This window comes from Dipodomys ordii, unplaced genomic scaffold (assembly GCF_000151885.1).
Source record: "Dipodomys ordii isolate 6190 unplaced genomic scaffold, Dord_2.0 Scaffold46, whole genome shotgun sequence".
NCBI classification, from domain to species: Eukaryota; Metazoa; Chordata; class Mammalia; order Rodentia; family Heteromyidae; genus Dipodomys; species Dipodomys ordii.
The window spans coordinates 9,604,121-9,626,786 of NW_012267262.1; the positions used below are offsets into that span (position 1 = coordinate 9,604,121).

The window sequence follows — 22,666 nt, forward strand, 5'->3', positions numbered from 1 at the left end:
CCCAAGCCCACGACCGACCCAAAACAAAAACAACAACAACAAATTAAAAGAAGTAACTTGCCTACCATCATATAATTGGCAACTGGTGAGTCAGTAGTTAGACTAAAGCAGCCAGACCATAACCCCACATTCTTAATATTACAGTGTCAGTAGAAGTGCAGTACAAAAGCAGTTGTTGAAGTAGAGGAGAGTTAATTCTTGGTTAGCCCCAGTGCCAGATTCATCTCTAGTATATCTGAACCTTAAATTAGGTCCAAGTTCTAAAGTAAGCTTTTATTAGTCCTTGGATTATGATATTCTGAGTCCAAAATTTGATTGTACTGTACTTTAAAAGTGCAGCCAGTATTGTGGTAGGATTATTTGATGGCTTTGTAATAGTGCACTTAAAGAGGCCTGTTTGCAAGGCAGAGGAACCTAGGGGCTTTCTCAAGTTTCCTCTTTAGGTGTCTTATCTGTATGCTGTCCTAGAAGGTGCCCGGCCAGATGTGCTCATTATCCACTTAACATTTGTTTGTTTTCCTTTAGAGAATTACTGGGTTTCTGACAAATAAATGGAATTGGCTTGCAGGAGAATATTTCCTTCTTACCAAGATTACCTTTAATTCTGATTCTTATCATTCCATTCCTCACCGTTTTAAAGGTAATTCAGACAATCCTATCTTTTGTTCAGTGTTTTTTTTTTTACAATAACAGACAACAGAAAATTCAGCTAGCAATTGTAAGTGCACATCAGAAATAAGCACTTAGATACCTGAACAATATTTTTAATTTCTTTCATTCTTTTAACACTATAGTTATTTTATTTCCATACTTAGTATGTGTATTAAGTCGACTGAAAATGTGTTTGATTTCTTGGTGTTATTTGAACTTTTTGTGCATGTTTCCATATTTACTGATTTTTTTCCATCTCTTTGGAAAGCAAGAAAACTCAAAGAAAGCATGGGATTAAAATTTTAATTTTTTGTGGATGTTACAAAGATGAAAACCTGATTCTCTGGGTCAACTAGCAAGTAAAATACAATAAAGGTCAATTCTAGATTTCGGAACAGATTTTGGAAAAGGAAAGTATCCAAAAATTATTTTGTTTGACCTGTTTCACTTTCTGGCTTCTCTGCAGGCTCCCTCCCTTTTGTGTCAATGCATCTCTGTGGTTAATAGTGCTCTTGGCATGGAGCACAGTTGAAAAACCAAATGCTGAATTTGACTGAAATACTGTGCCTTAACTACAGACAGTTCTCTTGGGGAACAATTCTATTGTTAGAAGTATTTCCTTTGGACATAACTAAGAAGTGATATAGTTAATAAAGAAGGAGAAAGATGAAAAAATAAAGGCTAAAAAAGAAGGAAGGAAGGAAGGGAGAGAGAGAGAGAAAGAGAAAAAGAGAGAGAAAGAGATTACTTTAGCACCTAAAAGTGAAAAACAGTAAGACTTGAAAAAGACGTAATTTTTTCATATGTCATAATATCAAATCTTTTCATCAGTTCCAATTTCATAATTGGAGGAGGTAAATTTCAAATTATGATACTTATAAGCCATCATACTTAGTTAACATTATAATAAGTGCTTACTCTGAAATGTGGTGATGTAATCAAATGAATGCTAAAAAATTTGCAAATGATTATTATCATTTATTCATTCCTCATTAAATCCCTGCTCTGACAAATGATGTGCACTATACAGTCATTATGTCATGCTTCTTGGTTTTAGCAAAATACACACATTAGAGGTTTTTATTTTGTTTTTTCAGTTCAACTTTGAAATGAGCAACAAAGTAAAACTCTTCTTTAAATACACATACATACATATATGCATGCAATAGCATTAAGCAAAGTTATGCAGATGTAATGCTTTCAAATGTAATAGGCAGTATGATGTTTAGAGGCCATGCTCTTAACTAAAAGTGAAAACCTGACTCTCCCACTTACTAGATCTTTGACCTTGAACCAGTTTTACTCTGCTGTCTCTCAGTTATCTAATTTGTAAATTAGGGAGAATATTAATGCATAAGTTCACATAGAAATTGATGCAAAATAAAATCTTGGTCTAACACATTGTAAGCATGTAATAAATCCTAATATTACTTTTACAGTGGAGGAGGAAAAGAATCAGTAATTCTCAGTATAGCTTTTGAAAATTATGATAATGATAGAACAATACAAATATGGGAAATGTTCAAGAAAGTATATGTTAATCACAAAGAAAATAGGTATTATACCATTGAATATTTGCTGAAAGGTGACTACTATTCTTTTAAAAGAAATGATCAGAGCTAGGCGATAGTGGCCTACACCTGTAATCCTAGCTACTAAGGAGACTGAGGATTATGGTTCAAAGCCAGCCTGGGTAGGATAGTCCAAGAGACTCTTATCTCCAATTAACATCAAAAAGATGGAAGTGGAACTGTGGCTCAGTTGGTAAAGTGCTGGACTTGAGCACTAAAAATGTAGGGATAGTGCCCAGGCCCTGAATTCAAAAAGCAACAGCAGTACAAAAAAGGAAGGAAGGAAAGAAAAAAGAGAGGAAGAGAGGAAGAGAGAGAAGAAAGGAAAAGAGAAGAAAAACCACCAGGAAATTTGTATTAATAATAAATACTTAAAATGGTGCCTGCTTGTTGGTAGTTGTTTCAGAAATATTTGTTAGTCAAGTAAAAGATAATTCATTTCCATGATTCCTAGGGAAAAAAACAGCAAATGAATGAAATCATTTATTTTTATTGAAATAGCAAAAATAGCACTGTAATCATTAAATTCTAACTCCAAAGTACAACAATTAGTAATAAAGTCATAAAAAAACAATTATAAGATTTCAAATAAAGATAAGTCAAGCTATAGCTGTTACAAAAATGCACCAAAAATATTACTAACCTGAAGTTAGAGATATGATGTGCACAAAATGATCAAAACTGAAAACTGTTAAAGAAACCACTTGTAAAAGTAGAGCCCTGTACCTTAAAAAGAAGATGTAAAAAAAAATCTTAAAACTATATATAATATATATTTTAAAATATATATACACTAGAATATTAGTCAAATTCTCATAAGTAATGTGTGTAACTAATAGCTTCATTTAAAAAAAATTACAGTATTAGCTGACTGCCAGTGGCTCACACCTACAGTTCTAGCTGCTTAGGAGGCTGAGACCTGAGGATCATGGTTTGAAACTAGCAGGGGCAGGAAGAGACTCTTATCTCCAATTAATCACCAAAAAGCTGGAAGTGGAGCTGTGGCTTAAGCAGTAGAACTCTAGCCTGGAGCAAAAAAGCTCAGGGACAATGCCCAGGACATGAATTCAAGATCCAAGGCAAGCACAAAAAACAAAATTATAGGATTGAACAAAGGAACATATGGAATGTGCCTAGCACTGAGTTGATACACAGAAGAAATTCATAAATTTACTGGATTTATATGTGCAGTTATGTGACTTAAACTGAGAGCAATAAAAAGCTCATTTATTTCTTCCAAAGAAACAAAAGGAAGTTTTTGTATTAATAATCTGCTGCAATTTATGAAATCATTGATAATTAAGGGTTTAACTCTTTGGGAGTGTCAAACAGAGAGGCCTTGATAGTAAAATACAAGGTAATCTGATACTTTATCAGTTATCCATACTTCTGAAGGAAAAATAAAAACAGTGAACAAATGAGAAAGCATCCTCAATCCTATTTTATCCCAGAGGTCAGACACTATACCAAGAAACAGCTGTGAGCTAGAAAAGCTAGGTCAATAGCATCAAGAAATTGCAACTCCTCTGGGGTTAATGTGGTGAAACACTAAGGCATCATATTCATTCATGTGGATAAGGAGAAAAGATCTCAATTATCCTCTGCTCAAAGTATTTATAGTATGTTAAAGATCTTAAACAAAAACTACACATTCTAATGCATGTCATAAATGCCAAATTAGCATAGCTAATCAAGGATATTTGTAAGCATTTCATTTAGAAATGCAGACAAGATTAAAGAACAATTAAGACTTCCCACCCAGAATAATTACTGAGTCTATCATATAGTGGTATTACATTTAAAGTATAGCAATCAGTAAGTGAATCTTTGGAGGGATAATGATTATATTGTTGGTAGTGTTCCTGTTGGGCAATGTTCCAGGTTCCCAAGCAGGGGTAAAAGAGTTGTAGTAGTCCCTGTACTCCAGCTTATACTCTATCAAGAGGTAGACAGATAAACTAACAAATGATTAAACAGGATAGTGTTAAGTGCTTTAAAGAAAATAAAACAAAGGCTATGCCTGGGGACTACTTCAAGTAACTATCCACTAAGAATTTATGCCCTAAGCATTGTTTCTAAGTATTTACTAATCAACCAAGAAACTTGCACTACATTGACTTTCAACCAGTACTATTTCACATAATCCTATGACAATGTCAGAAAGTTGTTATTATTATTCCCAATTTACAAGTGAATAAATGGAAGTAGAAGAGTTGAATAATGAGGCCAATGTCACACAGTCAGGAAGAATTCAGACCCAGAGAATTTGGTTGCCAGTCTGTGCACTACCTTCTATATTCTGTTGTCAATTAGTTCCATTGTCTGATTAAATTCTCATAGTCTTCATCAGAGGAACTTTTTTGCCAGTCCTTAGACTTGAACTTGGGGACTGGGCACTGTCCTTGCACTTCTTTTGCCCAAGGCTAGCACTCTACCACTTGAGCCACAAAGCCACTTCTGGCTTTTTCTGTTTATGTGAGACTGAGGAATCAAACCCAGGGCATCATGCATGCTAGGCAAGCACTCTACCAATAAGCCACATTCCCAGCACTGAAGAATTATGTTTTGTAGTTCAAAGGGGCAACCAAACCTGATGGGGAAAAAAGACTTTTTCAAGGGTAGAATTTGAATCTACATTGCTTTCCCCCAGCCTTTCCTTGGCCACTCATTGCTTCTCAATGACTTTTATGAAAAGTCATTATGGTGAAAAATATAAGAGAAATAAAAGTTGAGGTTTTTGTTTTGTTTTGTTTTTGCCAATTGTGGGGCTTGAAATCAGGACCTGGGAAGTGTCTCTGAACTTTTGTAATCAAGGCCAACACTAGACCACTTGAGCCACAGTTCCACTTCTGGCTTTTGTCGTTAACTGGCGATGAGAATCTCATGGACTGTCTTGCTGGCCTTGAACCATGATCCTCACTGAGTAGCTAGGATTACTCCTAAAATGTTTCAAACATTTTGTTTAGCCAATTATTTTAAGCAAAGTCTACAAAGACAACTTACATACTCTACAAAGAGTAAGTACTCTATATAAGTACATATATTCTGGTCTGCTGTCCTCAATATTCACTGTCTTTCCTTCCAACAATCAAGTTCTCCAATCATGTAAAATAAAATTATGGCAGTATAGGTTGAGCATCTGTAATCTGAAAATGTGAAATCTAAAATGCTGTAAAATCCACAAATTTTTGAGTACCAAGATTTTAAGTTTAGATTTTAGACTTGACTATAAGTCATGGATCATAGCCAAAATACCAATACACTAAAAATATACTAAAATTATTATGAGGGTAAATGTATAAATGCATGTGACAGATAAATTAATGTTGGTTTAAACTTAGATCCATCTTCAAGATTCAAAAAACAAAGAAGAAATTGACAGGCTTTCTATGCTCAAACATTTCATACAATGCACATTCAACCTGTAATATAATATTAAACATGATACTTCATTATTTAACCTTGGACAAATAATTTAGTTTTATTGGGTCTCAATTCATTCTCCTGCACTTTGAGGTATAGAAGAATAAATAAATGATCTACAAAATTATTAGATAATGGAATGCACAAACAGTAGTAAATATTGATATGCATAATTTACAATAACTGTATATGTGGTCAAGTGCTAAAGTAAATAATATCTAAATATCATATTCTAAATTCTAGAATAAACAACTTTGGAAAGTACAAAATTAATTTTGGAAATGTTTATGTTCTATGTTTTTGATAATATTGTTGTCTTATGCACATTTTCTTTGGAATTGAACAGTATATCAATTCTGTGTGTGTCTCTGTGTATGTGTGTGTAGTAGTAGTAGTAGTAGTAGTAGAGCTTGAACTCATGGCCTGGGCACTGAGTTTTTATACTTAGCTTTTTTGCTCAAAGCTGGCACTTTATCACTTGAGCACTTGAGTCCTAGTTCTACTTCTGGCTTTTTGCTGGTTGGATGTAAAAGTCTCATGGATTTTATTGCCTGGGCTGGCTTCAAACCATAATCCTTAGATATCCAACTCCTGAGTAGCTAGAATTATAGGCTTAAGCCACTAGTGCCCAATTCACGTTTACCACAAAACACTCAAGTTCATCCCTCAAAGTATAGTTTAGATGGACTGGGAAGGTGGCTCAGTGGTAGAGCCCTTGCCTTGAATGCATGAGGCCCTGGGTTCGATTCCTCAGCACCACATAAGCAGAAAAAGCCAGAAGTGGCTCTGTGGCTCAAGTGGTAGAGCACAAGCCTTGAGCTGAAGAGCTGAGGGACAGTGCTTGGGGCCCAGAGTTCAGGCCCCACGACTGACAAAAAACCAAAAAAGTATAGTTTAGATACCACTAAAATAGCTAAACAACCTGCCTTTCAGCTCACTACAATTGCTTCATTCTAGTGTGCAAGTAAGTTGAAATATTTGTATATAATGTACACATGTCAAAAATACCCACAAAAATATATTTTGAGTAGGAAAAACACTATTGTTGCCATTGTTCTTGAGCTACTCAGCATCCTTCAACAGCTTCTGTCAATCCAATCTCAGTTTCTCCTGAACACCCAGCCCCTTTTTAGTCAAAGTCTATGCAGTTCCAGAGAAGCCCTCCTCCCCCAACTCCAGGACTGGAGCACTTAACCTGGTCTATGCTAATGGGCACATCACAGTTAAGTGGTTAGGTATATGTGATTTTATGTATGTGTGTGTACACTATCAACACTGCCTTTCACTTTTGTGCTTTCTGTGCAAGAGGAATTTTTCAGCTGGACAACAAATCATGAAGTAATTTAAGCTAGTCATTTACTAGACAGCAGCAGTATAGTAGGTAAAATTCTAAAAACGATCCTTAAAAATGGCCTCTACTAATCCTTGTAGAGTGTAATGATGAATATCACTCTTTATTACATGACAGGGCACAGCTGATCTTCAAATGCAGAGATATAGATATAGATGAGAGTAATCACCATCTTGTGGCAGAAGGAAAACTCAGTCCTTGAAGCATAGGGAAGATCATACCATATTCCATTAAAAATGGAATATCTTAGGAGCCAAACAATATGAACTCCTTTTAGAATGTGAGCATGGCCCTGAATGACAATCACCAAATACAGGGAGCTATCTGTCTTACATCCACAAGGAATTGAACTGGACCAACAACCTGGAATTATTTGGAAGTGAGTTCTTTACCATAGCCTCCAGATAAAAGTCAAGCCCACCAACACTTTCATTTCAGCCGTAAGAGCCCTAGGAAGAAAATCCAGTTAAGTCTAGACTTCTGACTTGTAGGTCAGAAATAACAAATGGATGCTTTAAAAATAGCTAAATGTGTGGCATTTTCATACATGGTAATGAATATCTAATAGGCAACTATTGTTACAGTAGCAAGTTGTATGACTTCTAGGACAATAACCTAATTATTGGATCATTCACAATACAGTGAAAGATACTACATATACTTTATGATTAACTTTTTTTTTGGGGGGGGGTGTTTGTGGAGCTTGCACTCTGGGCACTGTCCCTGAGCTTTTAAGCTCAAGGTTAGCACTTTACCACCTGAGCCACAATGCCACTTCTGGTTTTCTATTGGCTAATTGAAGATAAGAGTCTCACAGACTTTCCTGCCAGGCTGGCTTTGAACCATGATCCTCAGATCTCAGCCTCTTGAGTAGCTAGGATTACAAGAATGAGCCACCAGCACCCAGTCATACTTTATGATTAACTTTTGAACAAGGAAATCTAATGAGCATTTTACAAGGCATTTGGGTATAATAATACTAATCTTTATGTCTCTCATATATATGAATATACATATAACTACATTATGTGTAGTTTCATAAATATATTTATCTGTGTGCACAGGTCACTACAGCCAGGTGCCAGTGGCTCATGCCTGTTAACTAGCTACTCAGGAGGCTGAGAGCTGAGGATCTTGGTTTGAAGCCAGCTGGAGAAGGAAAGCCCCTGTGAAGCTCTTATCTCCAATTAACTACTCAAAAACCAGAAGTGGTTCTGTAGCTCAAATGGTAGAGCACTAGCCTTGAACACAAGGAATAGTGCCCAGGTCCTGAGTTTAAGCCCCACAATCAACCAAAACAAGACAAAAGTCTTTCCCTGAAAAAAACTGTACTAAGCAAAGCATGCCAAGTCCAAAGAAATGTAGGTTGTGTAGTTTCCTCATTTATAAAAACTAGAATATGTCTATGATATTCAGAGCTCTTGAGCCACAGCTCCACTTCTGATTTTCTGGTTTATTGGAGATAAGAGTCTCACGGACTTTCCTCCTGGGCTGGATTTGAACCATGATCCTCAGATCTCAGCCTCCTGAGTAACTAGGATTACAGGCGTGAGCCACCAGCGCCCGGCTGTCTGATATTCTTAGCAGGGGATCACAATAACCCAATTGCTAAGTGCATAGGACCATAAATGTTGAAGCATATCAAAATCAACAAGAGGAAACAAGAGGGTTTTTTTTTTAGCATTAATAACTTTTTTTTGTTAAGGTGATGTACAAGAGGGGTTACAGTTACATAAGTAAGCTAATAAGTACATTTCTTGCCAAACTTGTTACCCCTTCCCTCATTTTTCTCCTACTTCCCCTCCCCCTCAACTTGTACAGATCATTTCCAACATATGGTCTTGTGAATATTGTTTTTGCATTGGTTCCTCCCTTGTCCTTTGTCTCACCATTCTGTTGTTCCCCTTCCCTTCCCTAATTCAAATATACAATATATATATACAATATATACATGATACAAGGGTAGCAAAATCAAATACAGTGACAACAGGAGATATACCATAGGGGGAAGAACATACAAAAGAAACAAAAATATCACATAGCACATTAAAAACAACAACAACAAAGAAAAACCTCTTGTGTCCTTGTCTTGGGGTTCATTTCCCTTAGCATAATTTTTTATGGACAAATGTACATAGCTACTGAGCTGTTCTGCTCATCTGCTAAGAAAACCTGAGAGTGACTCCAGGCTGGGCAGAAAGAGCATCTCAAGAGGTTTTTATATTGCTTGCAGTTATTTCTAATTTTTTTTTCTGTTTTAGTTTTCTGTATCCTTGGTCTTGTATATAAGTTCATCTGATCCATGGAAGGGAAAAGGAATCACAGAAACAGCAGGACAAAGGATAAATTAATGCAACAATGATACTCACTAAACACTATGTTGGAAATGAACTTTACAACTTAGGAGGAGAGGAGTGGGGTGGGGTGAACAGGAGAAAATGAGGGAAAAGGGGAGCATTGTTCAAAAAGAAATGTACTCATTATCTTACTTATGTAGCTGTAGCCCCCTATTCATCACCTTTACAATAAATATTTTTTTAAGTTTTTAATAATTTCTGAACTCAGGTACATCAATATCTAATCCTTTGGAATACTTGATTTTTTACTGTTTCAAAGAGGCAAGTGCCATTGTATTTTTGTTTACTGATTTAAATTCACAAAGAACATACAAGGATTCATTTAAAATATACCCAAACTCAAACAGGCCAACAATAATATATCAGTCAATCTCAGGATATTTGACTCTTCTAGTCAAAAAGCAAAAATATATCTTCATTTATCTACAACAGAAAATAATTTCTTAATTATCTTAATTGTCTTAGTTATCAAGACAGGCTTATGTAAAGTATAAGAGAATTAAAGGAGAATTATTAAAATAGAAAAAATTTTAATATCTAGGAAATGTCATATACTCTAACAAGAGATTTTATTCCTATAAAGTATAATTTGATTCAGTGAATACCAAAACAAAGTATGTTAACTTTTACTTTTATCTATTAGTAAGGGTTCTGGAAATAAAAATTAGAGCTGTGAAAATTTTAACTGTTCATTTTCCAATCTATTATTAAAACTGACCTGTTCATCCACTATCTCTATAAAAGTTGTACTGATATTTACTAAACAAAGTACGGAGAAAGTTTAAGGCAAATAACATGGTTACAGACTACCATCAACTGAATACAAAATGACATATATGCTTTAATAGAGTAATAAATCACATGCTACTGAATACCCAAGAAAATCAGAATTTGACTCTTTCAATTTTAATAAGCAGTTTTCTACAATTTATAATTATAGAGACATGACCACTATTTTGTCTATGTATAGAACTTCTCATTATTGTTTCTCTTTCTTTGAAAAGGAAGAGAATATAATAGTTTCTTTAGTACATCTCAAATCTGCTAAGAAAGAAACCTTGAATACAGGGGAAAAAAAGCATGTCACTTCTTTTAAGCTTCATTTCCTCTGTTTTATCAGGGAAACGGACCTTTTAAATGTTGACCAATGAAATATAGTTTAGATTTATATTCTCTTGGAATGGTAAATATAATAAAAATGAGAACCAAATGCTCAGTATTTATTTCATGCCAATCCTAGACAGATTAATTACAGTAGAAGGACTGGTTTTACTGCAATTGTAAAAATGTAAATAAGGCTTTAAAATTGACTCAGGAATTATACTTTATAAATGAAGCTTTGATTTTAATTTAAACAATTCTCTTAGGGCATTATGTGCATTATTCAAACTGCTCTGTTTCCATTATGATCGAAATAGTTGCTAAACTTCAGGAGACAAGGGACAGAAACACCTGTTTCTTACCAAATTACATCTCCTAATGATGATAATAATTTTAAGCATTAGATTAACTTTCAAGTATAAAGACTGTAGCTATTTGAAAGTTATCAGATAAAAATAAATGATCAGATAGAAGCTTACTTAAAAATTGTCAGTGGAAAATGTGAAATCAAATGGAGTACAGCCTTAACCTATTTTTACCTTAACTATTCTTATGGATAAAGTATGTATCAAATGCCTATATTAAACATGTTTTTTGTAACTTGTATTGATTTCCCCTATCTCAAATAAAACATTCAATTATTAAAAGTTGGCAAATAACTGATAACTACAATATAAGAGTGTAGTAAAAGCTGTCAATATTTTGGTGTGCTTTCTTCGAATCACTTGTCCATCTGCTGAGCTATCTGTCTTTACCTTTCTCTATATAAAATTAGTATAATACTCAATGTATTTTATCACTTGCTCTTTTTTATTAGTATCTGAACTCGACAGACATTCAAGTACGTTTTAATGAAAAACAATCAAAAAGATTTTTAGATGATCTGTTCTCTCCAAAGAGTGAAGTACATGCCAAGTTGAGTCATGAAGAGAAATGTCAATGCGACCGGTGGCAGCTGCTCGCTTCCCTGGGAAGGACGGGGCTGGTTAGGAGTACAGTAGCTAGCAAACCCCTCAGCGCCCCACAAAGTCACTAGTGGGAAAAGAACAAAGGCCTTTCCAATGCAACTAACACAGATGTGCCCAAAGGCGAACTGTCAGAAACAGTTAAGATGACAGCTACTCACAGTTCATTATTTCCTTCTCACAGGTCACTGGGTGACAAGCTGGGTCAGCATGCTTTGTTGGCTGGCCCGGTCCTTCCCCACCCCCTATTCAATTTAAATACTGTTAAAGGGCTGCTTTGGCTAAACTAATGTAAACAAACACATTCCAGACACTTAAAGATGCCAGAACATGGCATTTGTTTTACTTTGGACAAAAGTTGGGAATTAAATATACACACAACTTACTTTATGGAAGCAAGAAGGGAACAAAAATATTTTCTGAAGGTGAGATTTAAGCAAACAAAAAAATGAACTAAGAACCTACATTTAAGACCTTATGGAGGATTTCTCTTTTTCAATGAGAAAAAGAATTTTCTGATATAAAAAAAAGATAATTATCAGGTTGTTTCCCACTGTTGACAATGTGAAATTTAAATAAAATGATCCTGCAGCTAGGAGAATCCACATTTTGGTTATGTTTTAAGAGTGTATTGAAGTGTGTATGTTTTTTAAAGGAAAATAATTGGAAATACTTCATCAATCCAAACAGAGAGAGTCTACTCAACTTTTGCATGACGTAAAACAAATGAAATTTTAATAATGACTTAACATCACTATTGATATACCTTCTGTTGTGATAACAAAAAATAAAAACGCTGGTGAGGAGGGTGGTTTACAGATCTATATAGGTCTAGATTCAAATCCTAATTCGTCCCTTAGCCAGGTATATGACTGGGTATTTAGGGCTTGAGTTCTGTAGCTTAACTGATAATAAGACTAAATCCATCATTAGCTTACAATGGCAAAACACAAATCAATTTCTCATGATGTTATGAGAATAAGTCAATATGAGAACAACTATGGTCATATGGTAAATATCCAATAAATGCAAGCTATTAGTTTCCTGTTATTAAACTAAATCATCAAAGCCTGAAAATCTTAAATGTTCACAATGTTATAGCCATGTTATTAGAAAAGAACTTCTAAGACTCTCTAATTTAAGGGTAATTTTTTTTTGGTCGGTCATGGGGCTTGAACTCTGGGCCTGGGCGCTGTCCCTCAAGCCATCAGCTCAAGGCAAGCATTCTACCGGTTGAGCCACAGTGCCACTTCCAAGGGCAAATTTCTGTAAATCAGCAGATCTAGAAACTTGGAAGCAAGAAGAAAGCAATGGTTCACAATTTCTCTTAATATTTCCTACCTTTTCTTTACTCCTCAAGGATAATTTAATATATTGCTATGATTATTATTTTTCCATTTCTAAATTATTCTACCTTGTTTAAAGGTTCCCCAAGAAGTTAATTTAAAATAATAGCCTCCATTTGAAAGGCTGAAGATTTGGAAAGAATGCTAAGACAAGGACATGAATGGTCAAGTTAATTATACTATACAAGCTAAATATAAAAGTTTGGTTTAGATAGGTCTCCCTTAAATTAGTGGCTTAGAGACTCTAGCCAAGTAATTTAATCTCCACGTGCTTCATTGCTCTCATTAGTAAAATAGAGATGATTCCTCTGTTTATTTCCCTTCTATTATTGGGAAGCCATGTACTTAAAGCACTGAACATGGTAAATGTATCATTTATAGGGTAATACTTTTATTTTCACCTATTACTTGCCATCACCTAAAATCTCCGTTTTTCCCTAAATTAAACTATTGTGATTCTCTCCTTCCTCACTTAACTCAGCTACTTCCCGGAAGTACATTGTATATATAAACATGTGTGTATATCCATCATACAATCATTTTCAATTAAATGTTCTTTGTTCAGATTATTTACTTGTAACTTTTCCTTGATGTTATAAAATTCTATTTCTTTTTCATATTTCTGAAATTCAGATTATTTTACAAAATTCATTTATTGTGTGCAGTGACATTTTTTCTTTAACTGAATTTACATTGAGAAAAGCAAGAAAATACAAAGCTTTCCTTGAAGCTAAAGTAATAGAACACAGGTTTTTTTTTTCCTAACAAGACACCAATATATCAAATTCAGTACTGCACTCTAATTTTGCCCCATAATGCCTTCTTCAAAAACAAAAGAAAGGGATTGCAACGAGTTTTCAGTCTTTTTTTTTGTTGTTTGTCTGTTTTTGTTTTGATTTGATTTTGTCAGCTGTGAGGCTTAAAGTCAGGGCTTGGGCACTGTCCCTGAGTTTTTTGGCTCAAGGCTAGTACTCTACCATTTTGAGCCACAGCTCCACTTCTGGTTTTATGGTAGTTAACTGGAGGAAAGATTCTCACAGACTCTTCTGCCAGGACTGGCATTGAATAGCAATTCTCAGATCTCAGCCTCCTCAATAGATAGGATTACAGGTGTGAGCTACTGGTACCAGTTTCATTTTCAGTCTTTATTCAAATCAGTTTTGTTAAGGAACAAAGACAAAAGGAAAGACAATAAAATTGCATATACTCAAGTCAATTTTGAGGACAGAGGGAGGAGAAATTAGTTAATTTTTCTGTGCTCTTATAGAGGGAAATTTTATAAGGCCTAAAAGATAAGCACAACAATGTTAACTAAGAAAAGGCCACTATGAAATTCTGATGAAATGAAATTTCAAATATATTTATTACTCAATCCCTATTGATGTGAAATCACACTTCTGACATAAGAGTCCCCCTATTTACAGAAGGGATGTATTCTAAGACCCCCAGGGAAGGCCTAAAACTGTACATAGTAGTACCTAGTATATACTATGCTTTTTCTACATATACATGTCTATGATACCAATGTTAAAGTTCAATTGTATAAGCAAAGCAACAATACTTATAGTAATAATTAATAATAAAAATATATAATTAAAAATGTTTAAACACCTGTTTCTTTGTTGTGGTTTTTGGTTTGTTCCTTTGGCAGTACTAAGGTTTGAATTCAAGGCCTTGTAGAGTGCTTGTATGACCCTCTACCACTTGAGCCACACGTCTGACCTGGCTTTTGGCTGACTATTTTGGAGATTGAGTTTCAATGACTTTTCTGCCTGGATTGGCCTTAAACCTTGGTGCCCTGAATCTCATCCTCTTGAGTAGCAAAAAAACAACAGACCTGAACCATTGAGATACAACCCACACTAGATTTTTCACTTCTGGGATTTTCCATGTACTATTTTTGGACCATAGTTGATATTGGTAAATAAAATTGCAACTATGGATAAACAGTACTAATGCTTGTTAAACATTCTCTTCTATCTCTACTTGTTTTCAGGACATTTTTACACCTACCACTTACTTCTTTGTTCCTAGAAATTTAAAGATCTCATTTAGTTCTAACAACTCAGGTTATTTTGCTCATTAGCTGACACTTGGGGGGTGGGGGGGGGCAGAGTGTCACTAGTGCTATGTCTTTCCCTCCATGTTCAGTCATCAGATCGTACTACTTCAGGTAAGACACAATATCAAAATGAAGAAGCCAGATCTCTAAATCACACAAGCTCACTACCCCCTGAAATAAAGCAGAGGAAGGGAAAAGTCATAGGGAAGAAGGTTAGACATCACAGGCAAATACAGAAACCTCATACAAATTTCAAGGCTTTGAAAGCAGGAGTAACCTGTTCTTCCTCCTCTTCCTTGACCATGGCTCAGGACAATGTTGAGGATAACCACTTCCTTGGTATTGTCTCAGAAAAGATAGAGCAGACATGATTGCTCCATGATTCTGGAAACCAGGTCAACAACCAGCTCAAGAGTATTATGAGGTATTTCCACAAGCCCTGTGCTTTCCTGAGTTTCTACTCTAGACGAAAACATCAGAAAGATGGTGCTCAAGATCCTACCATTGTAGCAACACAGGAATCATAGTGAGTGTGCTTAAATGTAGAACATGGCCCAGCTATGTGGCTGAAGCCCTGTGGTCATGTTGTCAAGCATCAGAGATTTGAGACCCTTGTATGTGATTAACAAATAAGTGGTAAGGAAAAGAAATCCCAGGCCCTAAGTTATCGTAGCATCCAGCACACCCTCGTAATACGATACAGAACAATTCTAAACATGCTTCTAAACATGTTTCTGTGCTTTATTACCAAAATAACTAATGTAAATTATTAATGATACAATAAATTGAAGAGCAACTTTTGCTATGTAATAGGAAAAAAATTACCCTCCTATCAAAATCCCAGATAGGAATACACAATATCAAAAGAATGTAAAATAATCATTAATTAAAATTAATAGTTGAAGAGTTGCCAAGTTTTTTCCTTTTAAATGCAAGTGACATTTCCCTCTGTAATAAAAATATTTAAAAGTAGGAATCTTGACATTTTAGTGAGATGGTATGTAAGAATTGTCTTACTTAAAAGTATTTTAGTCAGAAGTAATTTCAAATAATTATAGATTAAAATTGCTGTTTATAAAGTAATTTTGTGATTTCTATCAAAGCCAACAAAAGGCAAAGAATAAACTTTAGTTTGTAATTAAGTTCATAAGAAAAACAATTTCCATTTTCTAACCTATGATAGTTTTTATTTCACTAGGAAATCACTGATGTTACATTTACTATTTAAGACTATGCATGTACACTCTTCCTCAGAACTAAATATAATGTTCTCATAGAAAATAAAAATTATTTTCAGGGTTTGGACTTCTTCAACATATCTTGGCATTTTCATAATTGAGTATATGTGCAGTAGTGCTCTGGCTTAATTATGCTATTATATTTTAGGGGAAATTGCTTTCCAGGAAAGCAATCCCTTCCAAGTATATTTATAAATGGAACATACATCAATCCTTAACAACATACATATAAATGTCACCTCTCCTCATTGAAAGTGACCCTAAAACTGCTATGCTTGAAAGCCAAAGGGCTTTTGAGATATTTTAACAATCTTCAAGAAATCAATCTTACATGAAACTGAAGGAAAACATCGAATGTCATTGAGCAATGAAGCTCAGTCTTGTCAGCATCCTACCTCTGAGCAGAAGCCTTGGGATGTTTCTCTTCCAGTTTCCTCACCAGTGCCACTGTCAGCTGTTCCGTCTCCTCAAGAGAACCTTCTGGCGTTGCATGGGTGTCAGACAATTCTGGCAGTGGCTTCAGAGAAGAGTTGCTGGGACATTTTTTCAAAACCTAATAAATGGAAAAAAAGAGTAATATGGTTCATTTTCATTGAGTGAAAATACCTAAACTACATATGCCAAAAATATAACAAGTCCCACAGCTCCTTCAGGCTCTACACAGTAAAAAAAAAAAAATCATTAGACACGGCCAGAACAAAAGGAGGTAATCCTAAGAAAATGCCAGTGTCTCTCTAATTAATAAAACAGTATTTACATAGATATATATGGTATTCGTAGAAATGTAAATGTGCATATGGCTTTTATACTCTGTGTATGGTTTTAAACAATCACTAACAAGATGCAGGTTGTCTTCTGAAAGCAACTTGAACAGGTTTTTTTTTCTTTTCCAAAGTGTATTTTAGAGACCTGATTCTACCTTGCCTTTTGGTTCACAAAACTGACCTCGTCTGCTATATTTTTGCCACATTCTTGATGAGCTGTGGTCCAGATGCCATGGTGAATGTGATACTCAGCCTGGGTCACATCCACATGTGTGCTTAGCTCCTCTAGGTAGGTCAGAACCAACTGAGGATAAGCCTGTAAAGAAAGGGAAAAAATTAAAGTAATACCAGCCTTGTAAGTTATAACCAAAAAAAAATTTATTCACTTGAAAGGATGAGAAAGTAAATTAGTAGTAAACAGTTCTGGCTCATAAACTTTGCATTTTTATACTAAGTTCAGATAAAAAGCAAGCCATCTTAGCTATGCAAGGAAGTGTAAATAGGAGGATTGTGGTCCAGGCCAGTCCTAGCTAAAACCCTACCTTAAAAATAATGAGCCCAAGCCAGATGCCAGTGGCTCACGCCTGTAATCCTAGCTAGTCAGGGGGCTGACATCTAAGGATCATGTTCAAAGCCAGCCTGGTAAGAAAAGTCCTGGTGAGACTCTAATCTCTAATTAACCACTCAAAAACCAGAAATAGCGTTGTGGCTTAAGTAGTAGAATGCTAGCCTTGAGCACAAAGAAGCTCAGGGGCATTGCCCAGGCCCTGAGTTCAACCCCCACAACTGACAAAAAAATAAAAATATAACAAGCCCCAAAGGGCTGGGGTGTACCTTAATTAGTAGAGTGTTTGCCTAACAAATGCAAGCCCTTGTGTTCAAACCCCCAAATTATATGTATACACAAAGGAAATTGGTGGATAATTAAAGATACTGAGGTTCTGACACTGTTCGGGTGTGTATGGAGGCAGGGGGAGGGAGAGGGAGAGGGAAGATACTGAATAACTTTAAACTCTGCCAGAAAATGTGTAAGCATACATGCTAAAAATACAACACTCTCCAGAACTTCAAACACATTTTTCTAAGTGCAAGAAGTCAATCTGAGGAAGTTACACACTCTGTGATTCCCACTACAGGACTTGCTGGAAAGGTCAACATTATGAAGATAGTAAAAACATCAGTGGTTGTCAGGGGTTAAAGAGGAAAGAGAGAAGAATACATGAAATACAGATTTAGGGGCAGTTAAATATTTCTGTGTGATGCAATTATGGCAGATACATGTTACTGTACATTTGTCCAAACCTACAGAGCACACAAGACCAAGAACAAAGCTGATGTAAACTATGTACTCTGGGTGACAATGATGAGACAATGCAGGTATATAATCAAAATTACTTTTTGTGCTGCAAACAATGCCATTAAGAAAGTGAAGACAGACACCAAAGGGGGAATATTTGCAATATGTCTGATAATGATGATATGTACTCAGTAAAAAAAAAAAACAATTAAAACAGGAGAAAATGATTGGAATAAATTCCTCCAAGGAAGATATGCAAGTTGCCAGCAAAACATGAAAAGACGTTCAATATCACTAGTTATTAAAGAAAAACAAATCAAAACCTTAGTGAGATAATATCCATTAGGTGACTATAATCAAAATGATAGAGAATAAAAAGAGTTGGAAAGGATGTTGAATGGTCAGAATGCCTAAAATGTTGATGGTAAGAAATGTGAAATGGAATGACCCTTTATTTGGATGTTTCTCAAAATGTTAACTGTGGAGATATGACAGTAAATGCACTGCTCATTATATATTCATGAGATATAAAAGGATATGGTTCATCAAAGTATTATTCATAATAGCTAAAATAGTGGAAATAAAATATTCTCATAAATGGATATATGTATATATATCCATATATATAATGTATATATGGATATATATGGGGTATTATCATAAAATTGAATGCATTTGATAGTCTGTTATGACTACTTAGTAACATATCTGCCACGATATGTTACTAAGTAGAAAACTCTTGGTGACATAATCATATAGCTATGCATGTATATGTATGTTTAGATTATCTAATTAATTAGTAATTATATATTATATGATCATACTTGAGGAATAGGGTTGAGAAGAACTTTCACTAGTTATTATTAACCAATTATTCAGTTTAAATTATTCAAGGTTTAAAAAACTAACATGCTACTTTTATTACTTAAATGAGAGCCATAAAAAACACTGCTAACATACACATATTAATTTCTGGACATATACATATAAACTATCTGTGAGTGAATAACTAGGAAACAGAACTGATGTTTGAGAAGTAGCAGCTTTACTTCTCAGTATATTTTATGACCCTTTTATAATGTACATAAGTTGCTTGCATAAAAATTACTACTTTCAAAACCAATTAAGAATTTTCTTTCTATGGGCTGGGAAGGTGGCTCAGTGGTAGAGTGCTTGCCTTGCATGCCTGAGGCCCTGGGTTCTATTCCTCAGCACCACATAAGCAAAAAGAAAAAAGCCGGAAGTAGTGCTGTGGCTCAAGTGGTAGAGCGCTAGCCTTGAGCTGAAGAGCCCAGAGTTCAGGCCCATGACCGGACCCAAAAAATAAAATTTTCTTTCTAGGCTGGTCTTGAACTAGCAGTCCTCCTATCTTCATGTCCAGAGTGCTAGCATTACAGGTATGTGCCTCTATATCAACTAAAAGCAGTTCTTTTTGTTGGTCGTGGGGCTTGAACTCTGGGCCTGGGCGCTGTCCTTGGCTCTTCAGCTCAAGGCGAGCACTCTACCACTTGAGCCACAGCACCACTTTCTCAGATAATCTTGAAAGAGAATTTTGAAATACCAAGCTAAGCTAAAAGAAGTTTAATATCTTAAAAAAGGTAGTATCTATACATTAGTTTTTCTTTTTTTCATTTCTCTTTTCTTTTTTCTATGATTTTATTATAAATATGTTTTTTCTTATGTCAGCTCTTACTATCGTAAATATGTTCATGACAATTCAATTGAAGAGAATGTAGTAGACAACGGAGAAATAGTCTATTTTGCTCTGGTTTTACAATAAAAACATCAAATCTCAAATTTAACAGCAAAAGGTCATTCAATATGAGAGGATGCAGGATTAAATATTAAAAGAATTCGTTTATAAAAAGCAAAATGAGCAGTGGATACTTTTTAAGACAAGTATCAACCTCATAGCTCCAACTAGGAGAGACAGAAACCCATTTCTATATTCCACTGCTAGTTTCATATTTTGCATCTTCAAATAGCCATAAAGACATTTATTATAAGTTGACTTCCAAGGTACATTTCCTTCATGTTACTGAGAGCATAAGAAACTTTCAATATACATTCAATGAGATGGATGAAGTATCCAAACCTTGGTGAGGCTGAATACTCTACTAGGTATCACAGGAGCACATACCCAAAATTGTATAATAAAACAAAGATGTGAGAGACCTTGAGAAAGACTGCAACCCATACTCCTACCCCACATATAGAGGCATTCATAAACTGTCCAGGCACCTTCCCTTTGGTCTAATTCTAACCCATTTGTCTGCCAGGTGATAGCTATCTTAAACTATTGCTCCCACAGTTCTTCAGTGTTGTCTACTCCAATACCAAGTGAACTTGTTCAGTTACTGGACGACTCATACAGAGAACTCATTTGTCTAGAAGCTGCAGCTATAATATACAAAAGAGAATCTTAATCATTTCTTAAAAAATTATAAAGACTACATTATGTGGAGTTGAGATTGTACCAAAGGATAGCCAAAAAAGAATCATCCATTCTATGCTGTTTCCCTGATCAATCAGAAAGATAACATTTGCAGCTATGATGGTGGTTGTCACATTATTTTTATCTGTGTATTCACATAGTCTACTTTCTTGTAGAAATTAAAGATCTTCTTTTTCATACACTGATATACCATATTTCTAAGTTCTGGCAGACATACTCATAGTTTATTCCATGTTTACTTTTTTTGGGGGGGTCTGGTCATGGGGCCTGAACTCTGGGCCTGGGCACTGTCCCTCAGCTCTTCAGCTCAAGGCTAGCGCTCTACCACTTGAACCACAACACCACTCTGGCTTTTTTCTTTTTTTGCTTATGTGGTGCTGAGGAATCGAACCCAGGGCCTCAGGCATGCAAGGCAAGCGCTCTACCACTGAGCCACCTTCCTAGCCCCTCCATGTTTACTTTTGACATATTTCATTGTGTCCTATCTCATTAGTTGCTAGAGAAAATATTGTAACTGGATTTTTATTTTTATTTATTCATTTTTGCTTTCCATCTGTTTCATGACAGAGTCCTGACCCTCTTACTCAACTAACAGCACACAATTTAGAGATCTTTCAAGAATCAAACTGCTGGGTATTTTAGTTGCATCTCCTACAATGAAATATCTGCAAATGCAGGTCTTCAAACCATGGCTCCTATTAGTATTTCTCACAATCTATTATTTAAATTTTTCCTGACATGCTAGACCAGCCAGCCTCCAGCAAGTACATCCCTTCCAGTATACATAGGATCTTTAATCCTTTTTCCTAGAGAATCAACAACCTAATCTTCCAAACTTTCTTCCCTCTGATGTACCAGCTCATCATCCAACTGACCCTAAGGTCTTAACCCAACAGTATGTTCAATATCCACCAGTCTTTGGGATTTGCTACATGTTCCCCATTCTAATTCATTTTGCGCTGCCAAAGATAAACTTTAACAAAATGTATCTTTGATCATATCATTCTCACTTCAAAAACTTTTAATAGTACTGGCTTTATAGCAACAAATTCTTGTGTCACACTTCTGAAGATGGAGAACGTACTCATAATTTCACATTTGCCAAATTCCCCTTCCAGATACAGCAGCACTGACAATAAAAGACCTTATTTATTTAGGATATTTCTTTCTATCCTAAAAGGGCTGAAGGATTTCCTTCTATATACACAAGAGAGGCCTCATATTTGACCTTTGATCTCTACAAGAAAGTATATGTCCACAGGAAAAACAGCATGCAGATGGCAGAATCTCATGTTGAGTTGTAAACTCCAGATCCTCAATAGCTTCTTGTTGGCAACAATGATCAGGTACTTTTTTGAAGAGTATTCCTCTATACCCCAATTATAGTGATTATTCTAAAAACCAGAAAATAAAAGAGAAAGCTCAAAGAAATAATCCATCATCCTACATTATCTTTCTTTGATACAACATAAATATAAATAATATTTTCTTACTATGCTTCCCTATTTAAAACATTAGCACTTTTACCTCTTATTATAAATTATTCTTATATTTCTAACATTTAGTACCTATAAGAAAATTATACCAGAAAGTGGTGCTGTGGCTCAAGTGGTAGAGCATTTGCCTTAAGCTGAAGAGCAGAGGGACAGTGCCCAGGCCCAGATTTCAAGGCCCATGACCAACCAAAAAAAAAAAAAGCTATACCATACAATAGTGATTATATTATTAACACAATATAATAGTTAATTACTTAACCTGTTTTCAAGTCTTAATGCTCTAAATAATGTTATAGTGAACATCCTGAAAGAGAAATTTTTACATCAGGGACAGTGTCTCATGCCTCAATGCCATAATTAATTTACTATGCTTTGGGGTAATTTTTTACATAGCAATAGAAAACTAATACTGAGAGGAAATGAACATGTTGTCTGTCATCTTTACCAATATCAGATATTTCTAGTTTTATATGTAAAGCTACATATACTCTAGTGGGATAAATTTGGCTTGGCTCTTCCAATTTTTCTTTGATCCTATTTTTTCTTATCATCCTCTTGTCAATTTTTCTATTGTAGGACTTAACTTTTT

The 22,666-nt window shown here is 35.1% G+C and overlaps 1 protein-coding gene and 1 pseudogene across 1 annotated transcript in view; both read right to left on the reverse strand.

Moving 5' to 3' along the window:
* Dcdc5 (doublecortin domain containing 5) overlaps positions 1–16,492 on the reverse strand; it is a 129,029-nt gene extending 112,537 nt beyond the window's left edge. The window contains exon 1 of the mRNA XM_013019609.1: positions 16,461–16,492. The gene's annotated coding sequence lies outside the window, so the exon portion shown is untranslated. The remainder of the gene's footprint in view (positions 1–16,460) is intronic.
* The window catches only part of LOC105988058, a 131,068-nt pseudogene that overhangs the window by 42,045 nt on the left and 66,357 nt on the right, over positions 1–22,666 (reverse strand).